Source organism: Carcharhinus amblyrhynchos, chromosome 5 (genome assembly GCF_965287045.1).
Source record: "Carcharhinus amblyrhynchos chromosome 5, sCarAmb.v2.hapA, whole genome shotgun sequence".
In the NCBI taxonomy this organism is placed as follows: Eukaryota; Metazoa; Chordata; class Chondrichthyes; order Carcharhiniformes; family Carcharhinidae; genus Carcharhinus; species Carcharhinus amblyrhynchos.
Genome location: NC_137328.1, coordinates 85237965 through 85251159, shown reverse-complemented (window position 1 = coordinate 85251159; position 13195 = coordinate 85237965). Strand labels below are relative to the sequence as shown.

The following is a 13195-nucleotide window of genomic DNA, read 5'->3' as shown; positions in this document are numbered from 1 at the left end:
ATCCACGGAATGCAGCTGCACACACAGTGCTGTAGAGAGGGAATTCCAGGACTTTGACCCAGCAACTGTGAAGGAATGGTGATGTACCTGGTATGCCTTCTCATGGCATGCTCTGAAAGTAACCCTTTTTCACTGTAATGGTCCGTTCTATTTTATCTCTGTCACAGCATAGCATGGGATTTGGAGACTCTACGTGCACCAATCATATGCCAAAGCAAAGTTCAGCCACGTTTGTATGTAGAAGCAGTTGACTGAGTACTGGTGGAATCAGAGCATCCCTCATGCACATGACCTAGATGTCATTCCTTTGATGATACTTCCCTTCTTCTCAGTACATATAATTATATGGAAAAAGATCATTTGAAGGGGAGAGATACAAAATGGTCCAAAGGGGCAATTTTTTCACACACAGGGTGGTAAGGGTCTGGGACAAGCTGCCAGAGATGGTAGTAGAGGTGGGTACAATCTTGTTTTTTAAAAACCATTTCGACAGTTACATGGTTAAGATAGGTATAGAGGAATATGGGCCAAACGCAGGCAATTGGGACTAGCTTAGGGGTTAAAAAAGGGCAGTCTGGGAAAATTGGGCCGAAGGACCTGTTTCCATGGTGTAAATCTCTGTGATTCTATGACCTTTATGACTCTATAACTACTCTGTGTTGCTGGCCATATTTTCCACATAAGCAGTGATTCTAGTCCCATGAATCTTACATTGGGTATATTTTTGTGAAATCCACTGATGGCTATAAGAGTTGGAGAAAAATAAAACTGATAAAAAATAATTGACACAAAGACACATTAAGAGATCTAAATTTGCCAAAATATCCCAGGAGAACAGCCCTGCTCTTCTTCAAATAGTGCCACTGGATGTTTCACATCCATCTGAGATTGAAGATAGACTTCAGTTTAACATCTCAAGACAGAGGCTGCCCACAACAATATAGCAGTCCCTTCATTACTGCACTAAAGCAATAACCGAGTTTATGTCTTCAAGTCTCTGGATTAGAATTTGAACGGACAAATTTCTGTTGACAAGTAGGGAAAGAAAAATCAACCTAGTGGGTCAAATTTAAAACAAAACGTCTGAATGATTTCACTGTTAGTTTGAAAAACATTGGCAGTTTAAAAATGAGAATGATTTGATCAGTTTTCTGCTGCTCAGTCATTTTACCATTAGTTACTGATTGAATCAAACTGATTTAATTCATTTAGTTAATGTAATCAAATATTTGATGGTAATAAGAGGTAAGTGCCCTTTTAAGGCAATAAAGCTTCACCTTCTGTGCGTCTGATGGCCCAATGGAACAATGCCCTAAAATATGGAATAGAAAAGTGTGACGCAGTGGAAATAAACTGGATGCAAGAATTTTAATTATTTATAGTATATTTATTTCTGCTTTGGATTTGATTTTGTTCATCAGATGCCAACATGGATGTTATTTCTAGTAAAATCCACATGATCAAGCTGACATTCATAATCACAAACAAACCACCTTGACATTGTTAGAAAATATTTTTTGAGAATCAGTCTTTCTGTTCATTTGTTCAAGGAATTTGGCATTGCTGGGAAGGCCAACCTTTATTGTCCACCCCTAATTATCCTTGAAAAATTGGCGGTGTTGAGCCAAGTTCTTGAACTACTGCAGTCCCACGTTATGTAGCTAGCCCCCTCTCCCCGTCTCACCACGTGTTGCTACACAGGGAGTTCTCAGATTCTGACCCAACAATGGTCAAGGAATAGCAAATATAATTAGGTCAGGACGATGTGTGACTCAGAGAAACATTTGCAGTTGTTCTTGTTCCCATGTTGTCTTTGTCCTTCTAGCTGGTGGAACTAGGAGGTTCTGTACATGAAGCCTCAGAAGGTTGCTGTAATCGTGGACTTACATCTGGCAGGTTTGTACTAAAACTGGGAGAGTTGTCCCACAGGCTACCGAACCAACAGCCTGACATAGGCATACTCACTGAACTATACTTTACAGTCAATATTGCAGACACCTCCATCCCATTGGCATGATTGACTCACCTGAGGTAGTGGCACAGTGATACACAGTTAGGAGGGAGTTGCCCCGGAGATCCTCAACATTGGCTCCAGACCCCATAAAATGTTAAGGCATCATGTCAAACATGGCTGAGGAAATCTCCTGCTCATTACCATTAACCAACGTCCTCAACTGATGAATCAGTCCTCCTCCATGTTGAACACCATTGGAAGAAATAGTGAGGATAGCAACGATACAGAAACTGCTTTGGGTGGGGAACTTCAATGTCCATCACCGAGAGTCATACAGTAGCACCATCTGTAACCAAATCCAGGAGGTCAAATCTGCCAATTTGGGCCTGATGCAGATGGTAAGGGAACAACCTACTCGTTCTCATTCTCACCAATCCATCTGTCACTGATGTATCTGTCCATGACAATATTGGTCGGAGTGACTAGAGCACAGTCCTTGTGGAAACAAAGTCCTGTTTTCATATTAAAGATATTGGTTATTGTTTAATGCAGTACTATCACCATGCTAAATGGGACAGAATCACAGAATCACTACAATGCAGAAGGAGGCCATTCAGCCCATTGGGTCTGCACTGACAACAATCCCACCTAGGTCCTATCTCCATAACTCCAAATATTTACCCCACTAATCCCTCTAACCTACACATCCCGGGACACTAAGGGGCAATTTAGCATGGCCAATGCTCCTAACATGCACATCTTTGGCCTGAGGGAGGAAACCGGAGCACTCGGAGGAAACCCACCCAGACACGGGCAAAACATAAAAACTCCACATAGACAGACTCAAACCGGGAATTGAACTCAGATCACTGGAGCTATGCAATTGTATGGATTTTAAGTAAATATAAGGCTTGTCTGTGATGCCTCCCAATGATTAATAGCTTAATTGTCTAGACTGTCACACAAAGAATGGATACTTGGATTAAAGGGAAGAACTTACATTCATATAGCACCGAGTTTTAAAGTTTATTTATTAGTGTCAAAAGTAGGCTCACATTAACGCTGCAATGAAGCCACTGTGCAAATCCCACACTCCGGCACCTGTTCAGGTACACTGAGGGAGAACTTATCATGGCCAATGCACCTAACCAGCATGTCTTTTGGAGAAAATCCACGCAGACCACAAGGAGAACATGCAGACTCCGCACAGATAGTGATCCAAGTCAGGAATTGAACCTGAGTCCCTGGCACTGTGAGCAGCAGTGCTAACCACTGTGCCACTGTGTCACCCACCTTATTACACTTTATTACATCTCTCAGGATTCCCGAAGTGATTCACCCTATGTTTTAAATTGTAGTGAAATTATGGACTGAGGTAAAACAGCATGGGCTTATTAATACTAATAAGATCAATGACCAGTTGACTGAAGGAAGAACCTCTGCCAGGAACAGGGTCATGGAATTTTTGATGTTCACCTGAACAAACAGATGGAACATATCTTCCCATAAACATCACATTCCGTAAAGCAGCACAGCCTTCAACTTATATTCAACGCTCAAGTCCTAGAATAAGACTTAAACACACAAACTTCCATTTCAGAGGCAAGAGTGCTACCAATTGGGTCAAGCTGGATGAGGTAAAATAAATTGTCAAAAGCCACCAAACTGGAATCTAACGGATTTATAGGTTCAAAAAGGAAATGGCAATAATTGTGGAAAAAAGGAAAATGAAGTCAGACTTGCAGTGAAACAGATACTTGAAATAACTTTGTGATGCATATTCAAAAGCACAAGTGGCTACCTGACTGTTGTAGAACAACATTGTGTGTATTAGCAAAGATAAATCAACAATAGCTCCCACATAAGCTGCACAAGACACCTTGTGGATTAGGTTGTGAACTGAATCACTTCCTTGTTTCCACAAATTTATACTGAAACAAACTTAATGAGATGTGCTTGTAATTGAATTTAGTACTTCTTAGCCCAATTAACTTGGGCCCATTTTTTCCTAGTCCTACCTCATCAGCTTTACACAATACAGGTCCATCTGCTACAGTGCTTTAAATGCTTGCGAAATTGCCTCGATTTGGATATAAAATGCTAACATAATTTCAATTTCTCTGCTCAATTAATTTTATTTGAACCTAGCTTCATGACTCTGAATATCCAAACAGTTGATTTTAACACCTATTTCAACACATTTTAGGCGCTTCACAACTAGGACAGATTTACAGTTGTAACATTTGATGTGTTTATCCAGAGATAATAAATTCCCTCCACAAAGTTTGAGTGATTAAGATAGTGACATAGTATCTGCAAGATTGGAGATGAATTTCTTACCATCGAAGTAAGAGCTGGCAGCTGCCAGCTAGTCTTGCGTTTGCAACTATAGATTTGTTAAGTGGGAGAGCAAAAAATTCAAGTACTGCTGCTATGCAGTTGACTATTTCAGCTACAAGCATCACCAACCCTATAATGCCATATAAGGCACTGCCCTCCTGTGAAAAACACCTTCAAATAGTGCAATTTCTGTTTGTTGTAAGGTGTAAGTACAAAGTAGATTATTTTTAATTGAGGTTATAAAGATCATAAAAAGCAAGTTGTCCGCAAAGACAGGTATACCTTCCTCTTGCAAATAAAGAAATGTGTTTCTGCATAATAATAAGTGGATTTCCTGACGTCAATGCTCCAGGGTGGGAGTGTTAGCAACATGTTATGTACCTACTTACACTCAGCCATTCTCAATGCAACGTCCAGGTCAAAGTTGTATCAAGGATGTGACTCCCAGATCTAGTACTCAGAGAAGGGATTCTTAAGAAATCATGTGCTGTATGCCAGTAATATCCTAAAATACATTCCCTACAAATGCAATTCTTTGGTGGGGTTCTAAATTGCTGAGTCAACCTTCATATGCCAAGTAAGTTCCTGGTATACGCAGCTCACAGGGTGATGTGGCGTTTCTGGCTCTATTGTAGTTGTACAACCTCTAGGGTTGTAGAGGCTATTTAAAGAAAATGCACATTTGCCTGCCAAAAACTGAATTCAGCACTGATGCTTAACATCTGGATCAATGGCAGAGGGAGCAGTTCATTTCAGAAATATAGCTGTGGAGCAGCTCCTGTAGAGGTCAGCTATCCTTGGCCCAAATATCTGCAGAAGCAAGATGCAGTGTGTCAGCAGGAGTTGGCATAAAGGATTAATGCCATGTCCAACGCAGGAATTAGAAACAATAACAAAAGATCCCACCTGAAACTATGTGCCAATATAAGACAAGTCATAACACTTAGATAAGTAAAGTACACTTGGCACAGTATTTTCTCACTACTTGTCTACATCGACTGCTGCACTATGTAAAACATTCAGAAATATGAAACTCTTTGATTATTTCCAAAATATTATAGAAATTATTTTCAACTCCAAATTACAACTGGAATGCTCCTCACACCTAATGTTATGTTTTAAGTTCTCTTAGCCACTTTCCAACAAAAATAGATTGTGAGTTACCTTTGACTGTTGTAAATATAGATTGGGAGTTTGCACTGTTTGGGAGTGTGATGGCAGTTGCCTAGATAGTGGGTTCAGGCTAGCTTGATGCAACACACACAAGGGAGTGGAAATCACTGCTATTCATGCATAGACCAGAGTCTTTGCAGGATGCTGCAAGGGTAATATGTGTGCTATCAATGATGCCCTGACTTAGGGAAAGCTATGAGACAAGAAAAAGTTAAAAAGTTAATCAACCCATCTTGATATTGTTTCTCATACATCGCAAAACAATAAGCAATGTGTAGCCTGTCTCAAGAACCAGAAAACATCAACTTTGTTGAAAGGTCTTTGGTTCCTTTCTAATCGTGAATGAGAGTGGGGGTCAATGGGTGCTATTCGGATTGGCGGTTGGTGACTAGTGGGGTGCCCCAGGGGTCGGTGCTGGGGCCTCAGCTATTTACCATTTATATAGATGATCTGGAGGAGGGAACCGAGTGCAGGGTGTCGAAATTTGCTGATGACACCAAGATTGGGGGAAAGGCAAATTGTGCGGAGGGTGTGGAGCGTCTGCAGAAGGATCTAGATAGGCTGGGCGAATGGGCCAGGAAATGGCAAATGGAATTTAATGTTGGCAAGTGTGAGGTGGTCCACTTTGGTAGGAAGAATGGTAGGAAGGACTATTACTTACGTGGCGAAAAACTGCAGCAGGCGACGGTGCAGAGGGACCTCGGGGTCCTTGTGCATGAGTCGCAAAAACCCAGCTTGCAGGTGCAGCAGGTGGTCAGGAAGGCGAATGGGATGCTGGCCTTCATAGCGAGGGGGATTGAATATAAAAGTAGGGAGGTCTTGCTGCAGCTGTATAGGGCATTGGTGAGGCCGCAGCTGGAGTACTGTGTGCAGTTTTGGGCGCCGCACCTGCGCAAGGATATTTTGGCCCTGGAGGGAGTGCAGAGGAGGTTTACTAGGCTGATACCGGAGTTGAGGGGGTTGAGCTATGAGGAGAGGCTGAATAAACTAGGCTTGTACTCGCTAGAGTTTAGAAGAATGAGGGGAGATCTCATTGAGACGTATAAGATGATGAATGGGATGGATAGGATAGAGGTGGAGAGACTCTTCCCGCTCAAAAAAGACAGTAGGTCTAGGGGGCACAGCCTCAAGATAAAGGGGAGGCGGTTTAGAACGGAGTTGAGGAGGAACTTCTTCACTCAAAGGGTGGTGAATCTCTGGAATTCACTGCCCGTTGAAGTGGTGGAGGCTGCCTCGCTAAATATTTTTAAGAAGCTGGTTGATGGGTTTTTGATAAGAGAGGGGATTAAGGGTTATGGGGAGAGGGCGGGAAAGTGGAACTGAGCCACAACAGATCAGCCATGATCTTATTGAATGGCGGGGCAGGCTCGAAGGGCTAGATGGCCTACTCCTGCTCCTATTTCTTATGTTCTTATGTAGAAATACAGGCCAGCAGTCAGATTTTTAAAACTGAAGTCTGCATGGAAAACTACTGAGTGCAAATTGAGAAGCACAACTGGACTGAGATATGAGAGAAACAGGAACCTGCTGATCTACTAAAGAACTACATCACATTACATCCTTCCTCTGGTGTTGGAGCCACAGAATTGGATTTATGGGACATGTTGCTAAAAATGTGTGTTGGGAGCTAATTCATATTATGAAGCAATGTTAGGCTGTCCAAAGTATGGCGAAAAACTGCAGCAGGCGACGGTGCAGAGGGACCTCGGGGTCCTTGTGCATGAGTCGCAAAAACCCAGCTTGCAGGTGGTCAGGAAGGCAAATGGGATGCTGGCCTTCATAGCGAGGGGGATTGAATATAAAAATAGGGAGGTCTTGCTGCAGCTGTATAGGGCATTGGTGAGGCCGCAGCTGGAGTACTGTGTGCAGTTTTGGGCGCCGCACCTGCGCAAGGATATTTTGGCCCTGGAGGGAGTGCAGAGGAGGTTTACTAGGCTGATACCGGAGTTGAGGGGATTGAGCTATGAGGAGAGGCTGAATAAACTAGGCTTGTACTCGTTAGAGTTTAGAAGAATGAGGGGAGATCTCATTGAGACGTATAAGATGATGAATGGGATGGATAGGATAGAGGTGGAGAGACTCTTCCCGCTCAAAAAAGACAGTAGGACTAGGGGGCACAGCCTCAAGATAAAGGGGAGGCGGTTTAGAACGGAGTTGAGGAGGAACTTCTTCACTCAAAGGGTGGTGAATCTCTGGAATTCTCTGCCCGTTGAAGTGGTGGAGGCTGCCTCGCTAAATATTTTTAAGAAGCGGGTTGATGGGTTCTTGATAAGAGAGGGGATTAAGGGTTATGGGGAGAGGGCGGGAAAGTGGAACTGAGCCACGACAGATCAGCCATGATCTTATTGAATGGCGGGGCAGGCTCGAAGGGCTAGATGGCCTACTCCTGCTCCTATTTCTTATGTTCTTATATATGGCAAGATTTAAAAAAACATGAAGGAGCTCACCAGCTGCACTGTATGATAGCCATCTTTAACTTATAGTCGACTACTTTGGTAATAAAGCACACTGTTTGCTTTATTGACTGCTGCTACATGTTGGTTGTCTGTGTTAAATGCAAGTCTATTAAATTCTCCTAATGTGCAGCATGAAAAATCTGGACCATAAGTGTATTAAGACAATTCATGCAAAAATTGAGGTAGTTCTGTCAAAATCAATGCTGCTGCACATTGTTACACAGTGCTGTGAAGAGGGCAGGTGGCATGATTTCCTGACAACAAACCCAACAATCAGAATAGCCTAAAGTATTTTAGTGTAGGTTGTGCTGTAAATTTTCTGTCCAGATTTCCTGCCTGACTCCAGCCTGATTGACAGGTTGTCCACCTGGCAGGTGGGAGAGCTGTGGGGCTGGGTGGGGGTAAAGATTGTGGAGAGGTAGTGCTGGCTTGGGTATAGAACATGGTTGTGGTGGGGGGGGAAGCTGGCAGTCACAATGCTGTGGAGTGCAGTTTTGGCATGAGATTGTAAGAATCAGGAGATCAGTGGAGTTGGAGAATGTGGGGGGAAATCATGGATCAGGGACCTTGGAGGTGGGATGGATGTGGCTTTGGACAGGTCACATTTGGGTTTACATGTTCGATCTGGAGGAAAGTTTTATATTCTTACTGGGCCATAAATAGTATTGCAAGGGCGCCTACCTTACGGATCCAGCAATTCTTGCCTCCTTTCATCAATTGGATTTCTTGTGGCCAGGAAAATCTGGCTGACACAAGTTAAAAAGTGAATCTTGTTAAAATTGAGTTATTGAGCCTCCCTAAATGTTTTCAATTATAAACCTGCCTCCTGAAAGCAGATTGGTTGCCTGCCCTTGTTGGACCTCTGTTAAAGCCAAAACTGCATGCGTTCAAAGGCTTGTTGGGTTTGAAATTTTTTAAACTTTATCTTCCCACCCAATCCAAACACACTTGTTTTATGGTTTGCAGTGACCACTTATATCCCTACACTTTTGTTATTCAGCTGTTGCTGAAAATACTGTTTGAATGATATGCTCTGTTACTCAAAAATAAATAAAGTTTCTGCCCCTTTGTTCATTTTTTCCAAAGAAGGTTAAAGTTCTGCAAGTCATACATCATTTTGAACAAATTTATTTTGGAGAACACTGGTGAAGTATAATTATGCACTGTAAGCTTCCTTTTAGTTTTAGAAGTAAAAGAGGTACTTGGATTTCTTTTTAGGTGGAATTAGTTTTGTCCAAATCCTGGTGTTTCTAAGTTATTTTACGGAAATGAATCGACTACATGCACGTCCCCGACCAACACTGAGGTTTCCATAGTGAAAAATATAAAGAATCTTCTGAGCTTCAAAAATATACCATCAATGAAAATCATTTCTTTCGTGGTACTTTATTGAGCTCATTTCCGCCCTCCAAGAAAATGAACTATTATAATTTGGGTTTTCTTTGAACATTCAAGGCTTTTGTCAGTTAAAGGTGATCATAGCACATGATAACAGTATTGAAATAAGACCATCACCTTTTGTAAAACATTTCCTAGCAACCAGTAAGTGCAGTTAGCTCAGCTAATGTACATCATTTTTTTTGTGTGTAAAATCTCCCCTCAGCACTAAAAGATACTAAGTAATCACCACTCTGATTTTACTATCTTCGCTTTTATCTTTGTCAGCCATTTGAAAGTTATGAAACTAATCATATAAGTAACATTTTTGTGCTTTTTTTCACATCTGAGAATGCTTTGCTACATTGTGACACTGATATGTAGGGGGGACACAGGGAGGCAATGAGAGAAATGTTGGTGGTTCGGAAACTTAGAATTACTAACAACACTGTGGTCCTGCCAAACTTAAAAGTAGGACCTAGTTAGAAAACTGGTAGCAGACCAGATTGAGTTTATCTGGTCCTTGATACCCACCTCCTGCTCTCAATCTTATTTCCCCTAAACTCCTGACCACCTAACATCCTTCTTAATTCCCACGTGAGTCGATATTGTTGATGATTCTCTCTCCTCAGGTTCTGTCCCATGTGCCTTCAAACCTACCATCATTACCCCATTCTCAAAAATGCTGGAACCCTCAATTCATACAAGCCACCACATCATCTCTAACATCCCTTTCATCTGCAAAGTCCTTGAATGTGTTGCCACTTTCCAAATCCATGTCCGCCCTGATGTCTGAATCCTTCCAATCAGGTTTCCGCTCCTTCCATAGTGCCGATTGCCTGGTTTGACTCTCACCTATCTAATCTTAGCCAGAAAATTTGATTGAGTTTTTTGAAGGGGCAACCAAGAAGGTAGATGAGGGCTGTGTAGTTGATATTGTCTAATTGGACTTTAGCAAGGCCTTTGACAAGGTACCGCATGGTAGGTTGTTGCATAAGGTTAAATCTCATGGGATCCAGGGTGAGGTAGCTAAATTAGCTTGATGACAAAAGCCAAAGCATGATTATACAGGGTGGTTTTTGAAACTGGAGGCCTGTGATCAGCGGTGTGCCTGAGGGATTGGTGCTGGGTCCACTGTTACTTATCATAACATAAGAACATAAGAAATAGGAGCAGGAGTAGGCCATCTGGCCCTTCGAGCCTGCCCCGCCATTCAATAAGATCATGGCTGATCTGTCGTGGCTCAGTTCCACATTCCCGCCCTCTCCCCATAACCCTTAATCCCCTCTCTTATCAAAAACCCATCAACCCGCGTCTTAAAAATATTTAGCGAGGTAGCCTCCACCACTTCAACGGGCAGAGAATTCCAGAGATTCACCACTCTTTGAGTGAAGAAGTTCTTCCTCAACTCCGTTCTAAGCCGCCCCCCCCCCCCCTTTATCTTGAGGCTGTGCCCCCTAGTCCTACTGTCCTTTCTGAGCGGGAAGAGTCTCTCCACCTCTATCCTATCCATCCCATTCGTCATCTTATACGTCTCAATGAGATCTCCCCTCATTCTTCTAAACTCTAACGAGTACAAGCCCAGTCTATTCAGCCTCTCCTCATAGCTCAACCCCCTCAACTCCGGCATCAGCCTAGTAAACCTCCTCTGCACTCCCTCCAAGGCCAAAATATCCTTGCGTAAGTACGGCGCCCAAAACTGCACACAGTACTCCAGCTGCGGCCTCACCAATGCCCTATATAGCCGCAGCAAGACCTCCCTACTTTTATATTCAATTCCCCTCGCTATGAAGGCCAGCATCCCATTCGCCTTCCTGACCACCTGCTGCACCTGCAAGCTGGGTTTTTGCGACTCATGCACAAGGACCCCGAGGTCCCTCTGCACCGTCGCCTGCTGCAGTTTTTCTCCACGTAAGTAACAATCCTTCCTACCATTATTCCTACCAAAGTGGACCACCTCGCACTTGCCAACATTAAATTCCATTTGCCAGTTCCTGGCCCATTCGCCCAGCCTATCTAGATCCTTCTGCAGACTCTCCACACCCTCCGCGCAATTTGCCGTTCCACCAATCTTTATATTAATGATTTGGATGAGAATATAGGAAGAATGGTTAGTAAGTTTGCAGATGACACCAAGATTGCTGGCATTGTGGACAGTGAAGAAGGTTATGTAGGGTTGCAACGGGATTTTGATCAATTGGGCTAGTGGGCTAACACATGGAGTTTCATTTAGATAAATGTGAGGTGATGCATTTTGGTAGATTAAACAAGGCAGGACTTACTCAATTAATGGTAGGGTTTTGGGGAGAGTTATAGAAGAAAGAGATCTAGGGGTGCATGTTCACACTCCTTGAAAATGGAGTCACAGGTGGACAGAGTGGTGAAAAAGGCATTCGGCATGCTTGGTTTCATTGGTCAGAACACTGAATACAGGAATTGGGACATCTTGTTGAAGTTGTATGAGTCATTGGTAAGGCCACACTTGGAATATTGCATACAGCTCTGGTCACCCTATTATAGGAAGGATATTATTAAAGTAGAAGGAGTGCAGAGAAGATTTACTAGGATGCTACCAGGACTTGATGGTTTGATTTATAAGAAGAGACTGGTTGACTGGGATTCTTTTCCTCTGAAGCGTAGGAGTCTGAGGGGTGATTTTATAGAGGTCTATCAAATAATGAGGGGCATAGATAAGGTAGTCAATATCTTTTCCCAAAGGTAGGGGAGTCTAAAACTAGAGAGTAGAAGTTTAAGGTGAGAGGACAGAAATACAAAAACGTCCAGAGGGGCAATTTTTTTCACACAGAGGATGGTGAGTGTCTGGAACAAGCTGCCAGAGGTAGTAGTAGAGGTGGGTACAGTTTTGTCTTTTAAAAAGCAACTAGACAGTTACATGGGTAAGATGGGTATAGAGGGATATGGGCCAAATGTGGGCAATTGGGACTAGCTCAGGGTTTAGAAAAAAAGGGCAGCATGGACAAGTTGGGCCGAAGGGCCTGTTTCCATGCTGTAAACCTCAATGACTCTATAAATTAGGACTAATGTTTTCTCTTCACATTTTTGCACCGCTACATCCCTGAAGAATCTATTCTTGGACCTCTCCTATTTCTCATCTACACGAGAATTGGACATAATATTCCAACTGATGCTGAACCAGTGTTTCATCAAGGGTCATCATAACTTGTTGCTTTTGCACTCTATGCTATGATTTATCAATTCCAGTACCTTGTTTGCCTTTCCCTTGGAACCTGCCGTGCCACCTTCAATAATTTATGCACATATAGGGCCCGATTTTACCAACAATTTGAGCCCGTTTTTGGGTGCAAAATCGTGGTAAAGTCGGGTGTGAGGCCTTTATGATGATCTGCACCCGAGTCCACACAGATTGCTACCCGCGAATGGTGGGGATTCGTTCCATGCCCAAATTGGGCGCAACAACGATTTAAATGCATTTGCATGCATTTAAGTTGAATTAATGAACTGCCCGCCCAAATCTATCAGCACTTCCCCCTTTACACTGCGTTTACCCATCCAGAACCGCGCTTTTAGGGACGTGCTGAATAAAAGTCTGAGTCGGGTGTTCCAGCCTCTGAAGAGCATGATCAGTGTTTGCAATGGCTCTCTGACTCAGATCAGTGGTGCGGGTGGGGGTGGAGGCGAGTCAGATCATTCTCTGGTTGGAGGGGGGATGAGGTCAGATCATTGTCTGGTTGGGGAGGAGGAGATGGAGGGGGGTCAGATGTATTTCTAGTAGGGGAGGACTGATTGTTGTCTGGTGGTGGGCGGGGCGGGGGGGACAGGGCTGATCGTTGTCTGTTTTTTTTTCAGATTGAAAACTAGTTTTATTGGTTCAACTTACATTTGAATTCACATTTGAACATATTCAGAGTCAAAC

The 13195-nt window shown here is 43.0% G+C and overlaps 1 protein-coding gene across 3 annotated transcripts in view; it reads right to left on the bottom strand.

Annotated features, from left to right (window-relative positions):
* Positions 1–13195, bottom strand: part of arb2a (ARB2 cotranscriptional regulator A) — a 529674-nt gene that overhangs the window by 34055 nt on the left and 482424 nt on the right. The gene's annotated exons all lie outside the window — the stretch shown is intronic.